Source organism: Spea bombifrons, chromosome 2 (assembly GCF_027358695.1).
Source record: "Spea bombifrons isolate aSpeBom1 chromosome 2, aSpeBom1.2.pri, whole genome shotgun sequence".
Taxonomy (NCBI): domain Eukaryota; kingdom Metazoa; phylum Chordata; class Amphibia; order Anura; family Pelobatidae; genus Spea; species Spea bombifrons.
The window spans coordinates 142,158,333-142,168,332 of record NC_071088.1 but is presented as its reverse complement, the minus strand read 5'-3'; the positions used below and the strand labels follow the sequence as shown (position 1 = coordinate 142,168,332).

Sequence of the window (10,000 nt, the reverse complement as noted above, 5' to 3'; positions counted from 1 at the left end):
CAGCAGCAGCAGCAGCAGCAGCAGCAGCAGCAGCAGCAGCAGCAGCAGCAGCAGCAGCAGCAGCAGCAGCAGCAGCAGCAGCAGCAGCAGCAGCAGAATAAGAGAAGTAAAATAAAAAACTTTCACACCTGCGGCCATACCACCCTGAAAGCGCCTGATCTCGGAAGCTAAGCAGGGTTGGGCCTGGTTAGTACCTGGATGGGAGACCGCCTGGGAATACCAGGTGTTGTAGGCTTTTAATTTTTTCTCACAGTCCGGGGAGAGCTTTTTGCCATGTGTTTCTTGCTCATCATCAAAGCTTTAAACCCTTATTTGAACCTTCTCACCTTCTCTGTCCTGTCCCAGGGCTTATAATTCTTTCTGTCTGACGACAAGCAGCAGCAGCAGCAGCAGCAGCAGCAGCAGCAGCAACAGAATAGGAAAAGTAAAATAAAGAGCTTTCACACCTGCGGCCATACCTCCCTGAAAGCGCCTGATCTCGGAAGCTAAGCAGGGTTGGGCCTGGTTAGTACCTGGATGGGAGACCGCCTGGGAATACCAGGTGTTGTAGGCTTTTTCTTTTCTCACAGTCCGGGGAGAGCTTTTTGCCATGTGTTTCTTGCTCATCATCAAAGCTTTAAACCCTTATTTGAACCTTCTCACCTTCTCTGTCCTGTCCCAGGGCTTATAATTCTTTCTGTCTGACGACAAGCAGCAGCAGCAGCAGCAGCAGCAGCAGCAGCAGCAGCAGCAACAGCAACAGAATAAGAGAAGTAAAATAAAAATCTTTCACACCTGCGGCCATACCACCATGAAAGCGCCCGATCTCGTCTGATCTCGGAAGCTAAGCAGGGTTGGGCCTGGTTAGTACCTGGATGGGAAACCGCCTGGGGATACCAGGTGTTGTAGTCTTTTTCTTTTCTCACAGTCCGGGGAGAGCTTTTTGCCATGTGTTTCTTGCTTATCATCAAAGCTTTAAACCCTTATTTGAACCTTCTCACCTTCTCTGTCCTGTCCCAGGGCTTATAATTCTTTTTGTCTGACGACAAGCAGCAGCAGCAGCAGCAGCAGCAGCAGCAGCAGCAGCAGCAACAGAATAAGAGAAGTAAAATAAAAAACTTTCACACCTGCGGCCATACCACCCTGAAAGCGCCCGATCTCGTCTGATCTCGGAAGCTAAGCAGGGTTGGGCCTGGTTAGTACCTGGATGGGAGACCGCCTGGGAATACCAGGTGTTGTAAGCTTTTTCTTTTCTCACAGTCCGGGGAGAGCTTTTTGCCATGTGTTTCTTGCTCATCATCAAAGCTTTAAACCCTTATTTGAACCTTCTCACCTTCTCTGTCCTGTCCCAGGGCTTATAATTCTTTCTGTCTGACGACAAGCAGCAGCAGCAGCAGCAGCAGCAGCAGCAGCAGCAGCAGCAGCAGCAGCAGCAGCAGCAGCAGCAGCAGCAGCAGCAGCAGCAGAATAAGAGAAGTAAAATAAAAAACTTTCACACCTGCGGCCATACCACCCTGAAAGCGCCCGATCTCGTCTGATCTCGGAAGCTAAGCAGGGTTGGGCCTGGTTAGTACCTGGATGGGAGACCGCCTGGGAATACCAGGTGTTGTAGGCTTTTAATTTTTTCTCACAGTCCGGGGAGAGCTTTTTGCCATGTGTTTCTTGCTCATCATCAAAGCTTTAAACCCTTATTTGAACCTTCTCACCTTCTCTGTCCTGTCCCAGGGCTTATAATTCTTTTTGTCTGACGACAAGCAGCAGCAGCAGCAGCAGCAGCAGCAGCAGCAGCAGCAGCAGCAGCAGCAGCAGCAGCAGCAGCAGCAGCAGCAGCAGCAGCAACAGAATAAGAGAAGTAAAATAAAAAACTTTCACACCTGCGGCCATACCACCCTGAAAGCGCCCGATCTCGTCTGATCTCGGAAGCTAAGCAGGGTTGGGCCTGGTTAGTACCTGGATGGGAGACCGCCTGGGAATACCAGGTGTTGTAGGCTTTTAATTTTTTCTCACAGTCCGGGGAGAGCTTTTTGCCATGTGTTTCTTGCTCATCATCAAAGCTTTAAACCCTTATTTGAACCTTCTCACCTTCTCTGTCCTGTCCCAGGGCTTATAATTCTTTTTGTCTGACGACAAGCAGCAGCAGCAGCAGCAGCAGCAGCAGCAGCAGCAGCAGCAGCAGCAGCAGCAGCAGCAGCAGCAGCAACAGAATAAGAGAAGTAAAATAAAAAACTTTCACACCTGCGGCCATACCACCCTGAAAGCGCCCGATCTCGTCTGATCTCGGAAGCTAAGCAGGGTTGGGCCTGGTTAGTACCTGGATGGGAGACCGCCTGGGAATACCAGGTGTTGTAGGCTTTTAATTTTTTCTCACAGTCCGGGGAGAGCTTTTTGCCATGTGTTTCTTGCTCATCATCAAAGCTTTAAACCCTTATTTGAACCTTCTCACCTTCTCTGTCCTGTCCCAGGGCTTATAATTCTTTCTGTCTGACGACAAGCAGCAGCAGCAGCAGCAGCAGCAGCAGCAGCAACAGAATAGGAAAAGTAAAATAAAGAGCTTTCACACCTGCGGCCATACCTCCCTGAAAGCGCCCGATCTCGTCTGATCTCGGAAGCTAAGCAGGGTTGGGCCTGGTTAGTACCTGGATGGGAGACCGCCTGGGAATACCAGGTGTTGTAGTCTTTTTCTTTTCTCACAGTCCGGGGAGAGCTTTTTGCCATGTGTTTCTTGCTTATCATCAAAGCTTTAAACCCTTATTTGAACCTTCTCACCTTCTCTGTCCTGTCCCAGGGCTTATAATTCTTTTTGTCTGACGACAAGCAGCAGCAGCAGCAGCAGCAGCAGCAGCAGCAGCAGCAGCAGCAGCAACAGAATAAGAGAAGTAAAATAAAAAACTTTCACACCTGCGGCCATACCACCCTGAAAGCGCCCGATCTCGTCTGATCTCGGAAGCTAAGCAGGGTTGGGCCTGGTTAGTACCTGGATGGGAGACCGCCTGGGAATACCAGGTGTTGTAAGCTTTTTCTTTTCTCACAGTCCGGGGAGAGCTTTTTGCCATGTGTTTCTTGCTCATCATCAAAGCTTTAAACCCTTATTTGAACCTTCTCACCTTCTCTGTCCTGTCCCAGGGCTTATAATTCTTTTTGTCTGACGACAAGCAGCAGCAGCAGCAGCAGCAGCAGCAGCAGCAGCAGCAGCAGCAGCAGCAGCAGCAACAGAATAAGAGAAGTAAAATAAAAAACTTTCACACCTGCGGCCATACCACCCTGAAAGCGCCCGATCTCGTCTGATCTCGGAAGCTAAGCAGGGTTGGGCCTGGTTAGTACCTGGATGGGAGACCGCCTGGGAATACCAGGTGTTGTAAGCTTTTTCTTTTCTCACAGTCCGGGGAGAGCTTTTTGCCATGTGTTTCTTGCTCATCATCAAAGCTTTAAACCCTTATTTGAACCTTCTCACCTTCTCTGTCCTGTCCCAGGGCTTATAATTCTTTCTGTCTGACGACAAGCAGCAGCAGCAGCAGCAGCAGCAGCAGCAGCAGCAGCAGCAGCAGCAGCAGAATAAGAGAAGTAAAATAAAAAACTTTCACACCTGCGGCCATACCACCCTGAAAGCGCCCGATCTCGTCTGATCTCGGAAGCTAAGCAGGGTTGGGCCTGGTTAGTACCTGGATGGGAGACCGCCTGGGAATACCAGGTGTTGTAGGCTTTTAATTTTTTCTCACAGTCCGGGGAGAGCTTTTTGCCATGTGTTTCTTGCTCATCATCAAAGCTTTAAACCCTTATTTGAACCTTCTCACCTTCTCTGTCCTGTCCCAGGGCTTATAATTCTTTTTGTCTGACGACAAGCAGCAGCAGCAGCAGCAGCAGCAGCAGCAGCAGCAGCAGCAGCAGCAGCAGCAGCAGCAGCAGCAGCAGCAGCAGCAGCAGCAGCAACAGAATAAGAGAAGTAAAATAAAAAACTTTCACACCTGCGGCCATACCACCCTGAAAGCGCCCGATCTCGTCTGATCTCGGAAGCTAAGCAGGGTTGGGCCTGGTTAGTACCTGGATGGGAGACCGCCTGGGAATACCAGGTGTTGTAGGCTTTTAATTTTTTCTCACAGTCCGGGGAGAGCTTTTTGCCATGTGTTTCTTGCTCATCATCAAAGCTTTAAACCCTTATTTGAACCTTCTCACCTTCTCTGTCCTGTCCCAGGGCTTATAATTCTTTTTGTCTGACGACAAGCAGCAGCAGCAGCAGCAGCAGCAGCAGCAGCAGCAGCAGCAGCAGCAGCAGCAGCAGCAGCAGCAGCAGCAGCAGCAACAGAATAAGAGAAGTAAAATAAAAAACTTTCACACCTGCGGCCATACCACCCTGAAAGCGCCCGATCTCGTCTGATCTCGGAAGCTAAGCAGGGTTGGGCCTGGTTAGTACCGGGATGGGAGACCGCCTGGGAATACCAGGTGTTGTAGGCTTTTAATTTTTTCTCACAGTCCGGGGAGAGCTTTTTGCCATGTTTCTTGCTCATCATCAAAGCTTTAAACCCTTATTTGAACCATCTCACCTTCTCTGTCCTGTCCCAGGGCTTATAATTCTTTTTGTCTGACGACAAGCAGCAGCAGCAGCAGCAGCAGCAGCAGCAGCAGCAGCAGCAGCAGCAGCAGCAGCAACAGAATAAGAGAAGTAAAATAAAAAACTTTCACATCTGCGGCCATACCACCCTGAAAGCGCCTGATCTCGTCTGATCTTGGAAGCTAAGCAGGGTTGGGCCTGGTTAGTACCTGGATGGGAGACCGCCTGGGAATACCAGGTGTTGTAGGCTTTTAATTTTTTCTCACAGTCCGGGGAGAGCTTTTTGCCATGTGTTTCTTGCTCATCATCAAAGCTTTAAACCCTTATTTGAACCTTCTCACCTTCTCTGTCCTGTCCCAGGGCTTATAATTCTTTTTGTCTGACGACAAGCAGCAGCAGCAGCAGCAGCAGCAGCAGCAGCAGCAGCAGCAGCAGCAGCAGCAGCAGCAGCAGCAGCAGCAGCAGCAGCAGCAGCAGCAACAGAATAAGAGAAGTAAAATAAAAAACTTTCACACCTGCGGCCATACCACCCTGAAAGCGCCCGATCTCGTCTGATCTCGGAAGCTAAGCAGGGTTGGGCCTGGTTAGTACCTGGATGGGAGACCGCCTGGGAATACCAGGTGTTGTAGGCTTTTAATTTTTTCTCACAGTCCGGGGAGAGCTTTTTGCCATGTGTTTCTTGCTCATCATCAAAGCTTTAAACCCTTATTTGAACCTTCTCACCTTCTCTGTCCTGTCCCAGGGCTTATAATTCTTTCTGTCTGACGACAAGCAGCAGCAGCAGCAGCAGCAGCAGCAGCAGCAGCAGCAGCAACAGAATAGGAAAAGTAAAATAAAGAGCTTTCACACCTGCGGCCATACCTCCCTGAAAGCGCCCGATCTCGTCTGATCTCGGAAGCTAAGCAGGGTTGGGCCTGGTTAGTACCTGGATGGGAGACCGCCTGGGAATACCAGGTGTTGTAGGCTTTTTCTTTTCTCACAGTCCGGGGAGAGCTTTTTGCCATGTGTTTCTTGCTCATCATCAAAGCTTTAAACCCTTATTTGAACCTTCTCACCTTCTCTGTCCTGTCCCAGGGCTTATAATTCTTTCTGTCTGACGACAAGCAGCAGCAGCAGCAGCAGCAGCAGCAGCAGCAGCAGCAGCAGCAGCAGCAGCAGCAACAGCAACAGCAACAGAATAAGAGAAGTAAAATAAAAATCTTTCACACCTGCGGCCATACCACCATGAAAGCGCCCGATCTCGTCTGATCTCGGAAGCTAAGCAGGGTTGGGCCTGGTTAGTACCTGGATGGGAGACCGCCTGGGAATACCAGGTGTTGTAGTCTTTTTCTTTTCTCACAGTCCGGGGAGAGCTTTTTGCCATGTGTTTCTTGCTTATCATCAAAGCTTTAAACCCTTATTTGAACCTTCTCACCTTCTCTGTCCTGTCCCAGGGCTTATAATTCTTTTTGTCTGACGACAAGCAGCAGCAGCAGCAGCAGCAGCAGCAGCAGCAGCAGCAGCAGCAGCAGCAGCAGCAGCAACAGAATAAGAGAAGTAAAATAAAAAACTTTCACACCTGCGGCCATACCACCCTGAAAGCGCCCGATCTCGTCTGATCTCGGAAGCTAAGCAGGGTTGGGCCTGGTTAGTACCTGGATGGGAGACCGCCTGGGAATACCAGGTGTTGTAAGCTTTTTCTTTTCTCACAGTCCGGGGAGAGCTTTTTGCCATGTGTTTCTTGCTCATCATCAAAGCTTTAAACCCTTATTTGAACCTTCTCACCTTCTCTGTCCTGTCCCAGGGCTTATAATTCTTTTTGTCTGACGACAAGCAGCAGCAGCAGCAGCAGCAGCAGCAGCAGCAGCAGCAGCAGCAGCAGCAGCAGCAGCAGCAGCAGCAGCAGCAGCAGCAGCAGCAGCAGCAGCAGCAGCAGCAGCAGCAGCAGCAGCAGCAACAGAATAAGAGAAGTAAAATAAAAAACTTTCACACCTGCGGCCATACCACCCTGAAAGCGCCTGATCTCGGAAGCTAAGCAGGGTTGGGCCTGGTTAGTACCTGGATGGGAGACCGCCTGGGAATACCAGGTGTTGTAAGCTTTTTCTTTTCTCACAGTCCGGGGAGAGCTTTTTGCCATGTGTTTCTTGCTCATCATCAAAGCTTTAAACCCTTATTTGAACCTTCTCACCTTCTCTGTCCTGTCCCAGGGCTTATAATTCTTTCTGTCTGACGACAAGCAGCAGCAGCAGCAGCAGCAGCAGCAGCAGCAGCAGCAGCAGCAGCAGCAGCAGCAGCAGCAGCAGCAGCAGCAGCAGCAGCAGCAGCAGAATAAGAGAAGTAAAATAAAAAACTTTCACACCTGCGGCCATACCACCCTGGAAGCGCCCGATCTCGTCTGATCTCGGAAGCTAAGCAGGGTTGGGCCTGGTTAGTACCTGGATGGGAGACCGCCTGGGAATACCAGGTGTTGTAGGCTTTTAATTTTTTCTCACAGTCCGGGGAGAGCTTTTTGCCATGTGTTTCTTGCTCATCATCAAAGCTTTAAACCCTTATTTGAACCTTCTCACCTTCTCTGTCCTGTCCCAGGGCTTATAATTCTTTTTGTCTGACGACAAGCAGCAGCAGCAGCAGCAGCAGCAGCAGCAGCAGCAGCAGCAGCAGCAGCAGCAGCAGCAGCAGCAGCAGCAACAGAATAAGAGAAGTAAAATAAAAAACTTTCACACCTGCGGCCATACCACCCTGAAAGCGCCCGATCTCGTCTGATCTCGGAAGCTAAGCAGGGTTGGGCCTGGTTAGTACCTGGATGGGAGACCGCCTGGGAATACCAGGTGTTGTAGGCTTTTAATTTTTTCTCACAGTCCGGGGAGAGCTTTTTGCCATGTGTTTCTTGCTCATCATCAAAGCTTTAAACCCTTATTTGAACCTTCTCACCTTCTCTGTCCTGTCCCAGGGCTTATAATTCTTTTTGTCTGACGACAGCAGCAGCAGCAGCAGCAGCAGCAGCAGCAGCAGCAGCAGCAGCAGCAGCAGCAGCAGCAGCAGCAGCAGCAGCAGCAGCAGCAGCAGCAGCAGCAACAGAATAAGAGAAGTAAAATAAAAAACTTTCACACCTGCGGCCATACCACCCTGAAAGCGCCCGATCTCGTCTGATCTCGGAAGCTAAGCAGGGTTGGGCCTGGTTAGTACCTGGATGGGAGACCGCCTGGGAATACCAGGTGTTGTAGGCTTTTAATTTTTTCTCACAGTCCGGGGAGAGCTTTTTGCCATGTTTCTTGCTCATCATCAAAGCTTTAAACCCTTATTTGAACCATCTCACCTTCTCTGTCCTGTCCCAGGGCTTATAATTCTTTTTGTCTGACGACAAGCAGCAGCAGCAGCAGCAGCAGCAGCAGCAGCAGCAGCAGCAGCAGCAGCAGCAGCAGCAGCAGCAGCAGCAGCAGCAGCAGCAGCAGCAACAGAATAAGAGAAGTAAAATAAAAAACTTTCACACCTGCGGCCATGCCACCCTGAAAGCGCCCGATCTCGTCTGATCTCGGAAGCTAAGCAGGGTTGGGCCTGGTTAGTACCTGGATGGGAGACCGCCTGGGAATACCAGGTGTTGTAGGCTTTTAATTTTTTCTCACAGTCCGGGGAGAGCTTTTTGCCATGTGTTTCTTGCTCATCATCAAAGCTTTAAACCCTTATTTGAACCTTCTCACCTTCTCTGTCCTGTCCCAGGGCTTATAATTCTTTCTGTCTGACGACAAGCAGCAGCACAAGCAGCAGCAGCAGCAGCAGCACAAGCAGCAGCAGCAGCAGCAGCAGCAGCAGCAGCAGCAGCAGCAGCAGCAGCAGCAGCAGCAGCAGCAGCAGCAGCAACAGAATAAGAAAAGTAAAATAAAGAGCTTTCACACCTGCGGCCATACCACCCTGAAAGCGCCCGATCTCGTCTGATCTCGGAAGCTAAGCAGGGTTGGGCCTGGTTAGTACCTGGATGGGAGACCGCCTGGGAATACCAGGTGTTGTAGGCTTTTTCTTTTCTCACAGTCCGGGGAGAGCTTTTTGCCATGTGTTTCTTGCTCATCATCAAAGCTTTAAACCCTTATTTGAACCTTCTCACCTTCTCTGTCCTGTCCCAGGGCTTATAATTCTTTCTGACGACAAGCAGCAGCAGCAGCAGCAGCAGCAGCAGCAGCAGCAGCAGCAGCAACAGCAGCAGCAGCAGCAGCAGCAACAGCAACAGAATAAGAGAAGTAAAATAAAATACTTTCACACCTGCGGCCATACCACCCTGAAAGCGCCCGATCTCATCTGATCTCGGAAGCTAAGCAGGGTTGGGCCTGGTTAGTACCTGGATGGGAGACCGCCTGGGAATACCAGGTGTTGTAGGCTTTTTCTTTTCTCACAGTCCGGGGAGAGCTTTTTGCCATGTGTTTCTTGCTCATCATCAAAGCTTTAAACCCTTATTTGAACCTTCTCACCTTCTCTGTCCTGTCCCAGGGCTTATAATTCTTTCTGTCTGACGACAAGCAGCAGCAGCAGCAGCAGCAGCAGCAGCAGCAGCAGCAGCAGCAGCAGCAGCAGCAGCAGCAGCAGCAGCAGCAGCAGCAGCAGCAGCAGCAGCAGCAGCAGAATAAGAGAAGTAAAATAAAAAACTTTCACACCTGCGGCCATACCACCCTGAAAGCGCCCGATCTCGTCTGATCTCGGAAGCTAAGCAGGGTTGGGCCTGGTTAGTACCTGGATGGGAGACCGCCTGGGAATACCAGGTGTTGTAGGCTTTTAATTTTTTCTCACAGTCCGGGGAGAGCTTTTTGCCATGTGTTTCTTGCTCATCATCAAAGCTTTAAACCCTTATTTGAACCTTCTCACCTTCTCTGTCCTGTCCCAGGGCTTATAATTCTTTCTGTCTGACGACAAGCAGCAGCACAAGCAGCAGCAGCAGCAGCACAAGCAGCAGCAGCAGCACAAGCAGCAGCAGCAGCACAAGCAGCAGCAGCAGCAGCAGCAGCAGCAGCAACAGAATAAGAAAAGTAAAATAAAGAGCTTTCACACCTGCGGCCAAACCACCCTGAAAGCGCCCGATCTCGGAAGCTAAGCAGGGTTGGGCCTGGTTAGTACCTGGATGGGAGACCGCCTGGGAATACCAGGTGTTGTAGGCTTTTTCTTTTCTCACAGTCCGGGGAGAGCTTTTTGCCATGTGTTTCTTGCTCATCATCAAAGCTTTAAACCCTTATTTGAACCTTCTCACCTTCTCTGTCCTGTCCCAGGGCTTATAATTCTTTCTGACGACAAGCAGCAGCAGCAGCAGCAGCAGCAGCAGCAGCAGCAGCAGCAGCAGCAGCAACAGAATAAGAGAAGTAAAATAAAAAACTTTCACACCTGCGGCCATACCACCCTGAAAGCGCCCGATCTCATCTGATCTCGGAAGCTAAGCAGGGTTGGGCCTGGTTAGTACCTGGATGGGAGACCGCCTGGGAATACCAGGTGTTGTAGGCTTTTTCTTTTCTCACAGTC

At 50.4% G+C, this 10,000-nt stretch overlaps 24 non-coding genes and 4 pseudogenes across 24 annotated transcripts; all 28 read left to right on the top strand.

Moving 5' to 3' along the window:
- Positions 1-126: 126 nt before the first annotated feature.
- LOC128479845 (uncharacterized) lies at positions 127-235 on the top strand (annotated as a pseudogene).
- A 209-nt stretch (positions 236-444) lies between these two features.
- Positions 445-553, top strand: LOC128480172 (uncharacterized; annotated as a pseudogene).
- Positions 554-772: 219 nt separating this feature from the next.
- LOC128479454 (5S ribosomal RNA) lies at positions 773-891 on the top strand. The gene has a single exon (XR_008350330.1). It is a non-coding gene; the product is annotated as a 5S ribosomal RNA (ribosomal RNA).
- A 213-nt stretch (positions 892-1,104) lies between these two features.
- Positions 1,105-1,223, top strand: LOC128477642 (5S ribosomal RNA). The gene has a single exon (XR_008348604.1). It is a non-coding gene; the product is annotated as a 5S ribosomal RNA (ribosomal RNA).
- Positions 1,224-1,475: 252 nt separating this feature from the next.
- LOC128480441 (5S ribosomal RNA) lies at positions 1,476-1,594 on the top strand. The gene has a single exon (XR_008350507.1). It is a non-coding gene; the product is annotated as a 5S ribosomal RNA (ribosomal RNA).
- Positions 1,595-1,851: 257 nt separating this feature from the next.
- LOC128480429 (5S ribosomal RNA) lies at positions 1,852-1,970 on the top strand. Its single transcript, XR_008350506.1, has one exon. It is a non-coding gene; the product is annotated as a 5S ribosomal RNA (ribosomal RNA).
- Positions 1,971-2,212: 242 nt separating this feature from the next.
- Positions 2,213-2,331, top strand: LOC128480418 (5S ribosomal RNA). The gene has a single exon (XR_008350505.1). It is a non-coding gene; the product is annotated as a 5S ribosomal RNA (ribosomal RNA).
- Positions 2,332-2,537: 206 nt separating this feature from the next.
- Positions 2,538-2,656, top strand: LOC128477501 (5S ribosomal RNA). Its single transcript, XR_008348470.1, has one exon. It is a non-coding gene; the product is annotated as a 5S ribosomal RNA (ribosomal RNA).
- A 219-nt stretch (positions 2,657-2,875) lies between these two features.
- LOC128477641 (5S ribosomal RNA) lies at positions 2,876-2,994 on the top strand. The gene has a single exon (XR_008348603.1). It is a non-coding gene; the product is annotated as a 5S ribosomal RNA (ribosomal RNA).
- Positions 2,995-3,222: 228 nt separating this feature from the next.
- Positions 3,223-3,341, top strand: LOC128477640 (5S ribosomal RNA). Its single transcript, XR_008348602.1, has one exon. It is a non-coding gene; the product is annotated as a 5S ribosomal RNA (ribosomal RNA).
- A 219-nt stretch (positions 3,342-3,560) lies between these two features.
- On the top strand, positions 3,561-3,679 carry LOC128480404 (5S ribosomal RNA). Its single transcript, XR_008350503.1, has one exon. It is a non-coding gene; the product is annotated as a 5S ribosomal RNA (ribosomal RNA).
- Positions 3,680-3,939: 260 nt separating this feature from the next.
- Positions 3,940-4,058, top strand: LOC128480393 (5S ribosomal RNA). Its single transcript, XR_008350502.1, has one exon. It is a non-coding gene; the product is annotated as a 5S ribosomal RNA (ribosomal RNA).
- Positions 4,059-4,309: 251 nt separating this feature from the next.
- Positions 4,310-4,428, top strand: LOC128477065 (5S ribosomal RNA). The gene has a single exon (XR_008348053.1). It is a non-coding gene; the product is annotated as a 5S ribosomal RNA (ribosomal RNA).
- A 228-nt stretch (positions 4,429-4,656) lies between these two features.
- Positions 4,657-4,775, top strand: LOC128478886 (5S ribosomal RNA). The gene has a single exon (XR_008349784.1). It is a non-coding gene; the product is annotated as a 5S ribosomal RNA (ribosomal RNA).
- Positions 4,776-5,038: 263 nt separating this feature from the next.
- LOC128480382 (5S ribosomal RNA) lies at positions 5,039-5,157 on the top strand. Its single transcript, XR_008350501.1, has one exon. It is a non-coding gene; the product is annotated as a 5S ribosomal RNA (ribosomal RNA).
- A 215-nt stretch (positions 5,158-5,372) lies between these two features.
- On the top strand, positions 5,373-5,491 carry LOC128476769 (5S ribosomal RNA). The gene has a single exon (XR_008347767.1). It is a non-coding gene; the product is annotated as a 5S ribosomal RNA (ribosomal RNA).
- Positions 5,492-5,731: 240 nt separating this feature from the next.
- Positions 5,732-5,850, top strand: LOC128478507 (5S ribosomal RNA). The gene has a single exon (XR_008349423.1). It is a non-coding gene; the product is annotated as a 5S ribosomal RNA (ribosomal RNA).
- A 231-nt stretch (positions 5,851-6,081) lies between these two features.
- Positions 6,082-6,200, top strand: LOC128477639 (5S ribosomal RNA). Its single transcript, XR_008348601.1, has one exon. It is a non-coding gene; the product is annotated as a 5S ribosomal RNA (ribosomal RNA).
- A 294-nt stretch (positions 6,201-6,494) lies between these two features.
- Positions 6,495-6,603, top strand: LOC128480395 (uncharacterized; annotated as a pseudogene).
- Positions 6,604-6,861: 258 nt separating this feature from the next.
- LOC128476593 (5S ribosomal RNA) lies at positions 6,862-6,980 on the top strand. Its single transcript, XR_008347599.1, has one exon. It is a non-coding gene; the product is annotated as a 5S ribosomal RNA (ribosomal RNA).
- A 245-nt stretch (positions 6,981-7,225) lies between these two features.
- On the top strand, positions 7,226-7,344 carry LOC128480371 (5S ribosomal RNA). The gene has a single exon (XR_008350500.1). It is a non-coding gene; the product is annotated as a 5S ribosomal RNA (ribosomal RNA).
- A 268-nt stretch (positions 7,345-7,612) lies between these two features.
- On the top strand, positions 7,613-7,731 carry LOC128480360 (5S ribosomal RNA). The gene has a single exon (XR_008350499.1). It is a non-coding gene; the product is annotated as a 5S ribosomal RNA (ribosomal RNA).
- Positions 7,732-7,992: 261 nt separating this feature from the next.
- Positions 7,993-8,111, top strand: LOC128477197 (5S ribosomal RNA). The gene has a single exon (XR_008348179.1). It is a non-coding gene; the product is annotated as a 5S ribosomal RNA (ribosomal RNA).
- Positions 8,112-8,395: 284 nt separating this feature from the next.
- Positions 8,396-8,514, top strand: LOC128480348 (5S ribosomal RNA). The gene has a single exon (XR_008350498.1). It is a non-coding gene; the product is annotated as a 5S ribosomal RNA (ribosomal RNA).
- A 242-nt stretch (positions 8,515-8,756) lies between these two features.
- Positions 8,757-8,875, top strand: LOC128476271 (5S ribosomal RNA). Its single transcript, XR_008347288.1, has one exon. It is a non-coding gene; the product is annotated as a 5S ribosomal RNA (ribosomal RNA).
- A 270-nt stretch (positions 8,876-9,145) lies between these two features.
- LOC128480336 (5S ribosomal RNA) lies at positions 9,146-9,264 on the top strand. The gene has a single exon (XR_008350497.1). It is a non-coding gene; the product is annotated as a 5S ribosomal RNA (ribosomal RNA).
- A 272-nt stretch (positions 9,265-9,536) lies between these two features.
- LOC128480104 (uncharacterized) lies at positions 9,537-9,645 on the top strand (annotated as a pseudogene).
- Positions 9,646-9,863: 218 nt separating this feature from the next.
- LOC128476259 (5S ribosomal RNA) lies at positions 9,864-9,982 on the top strand. Its single transcript, XR_008347277.1, has one exon. It is a non-coding gene; the product is annotated as a 5S ribosomal RNA (ribosomal RNA).
- The last annotated feature ends 18 nt before the right edge of the window (positions 9,983-10,000 follow it).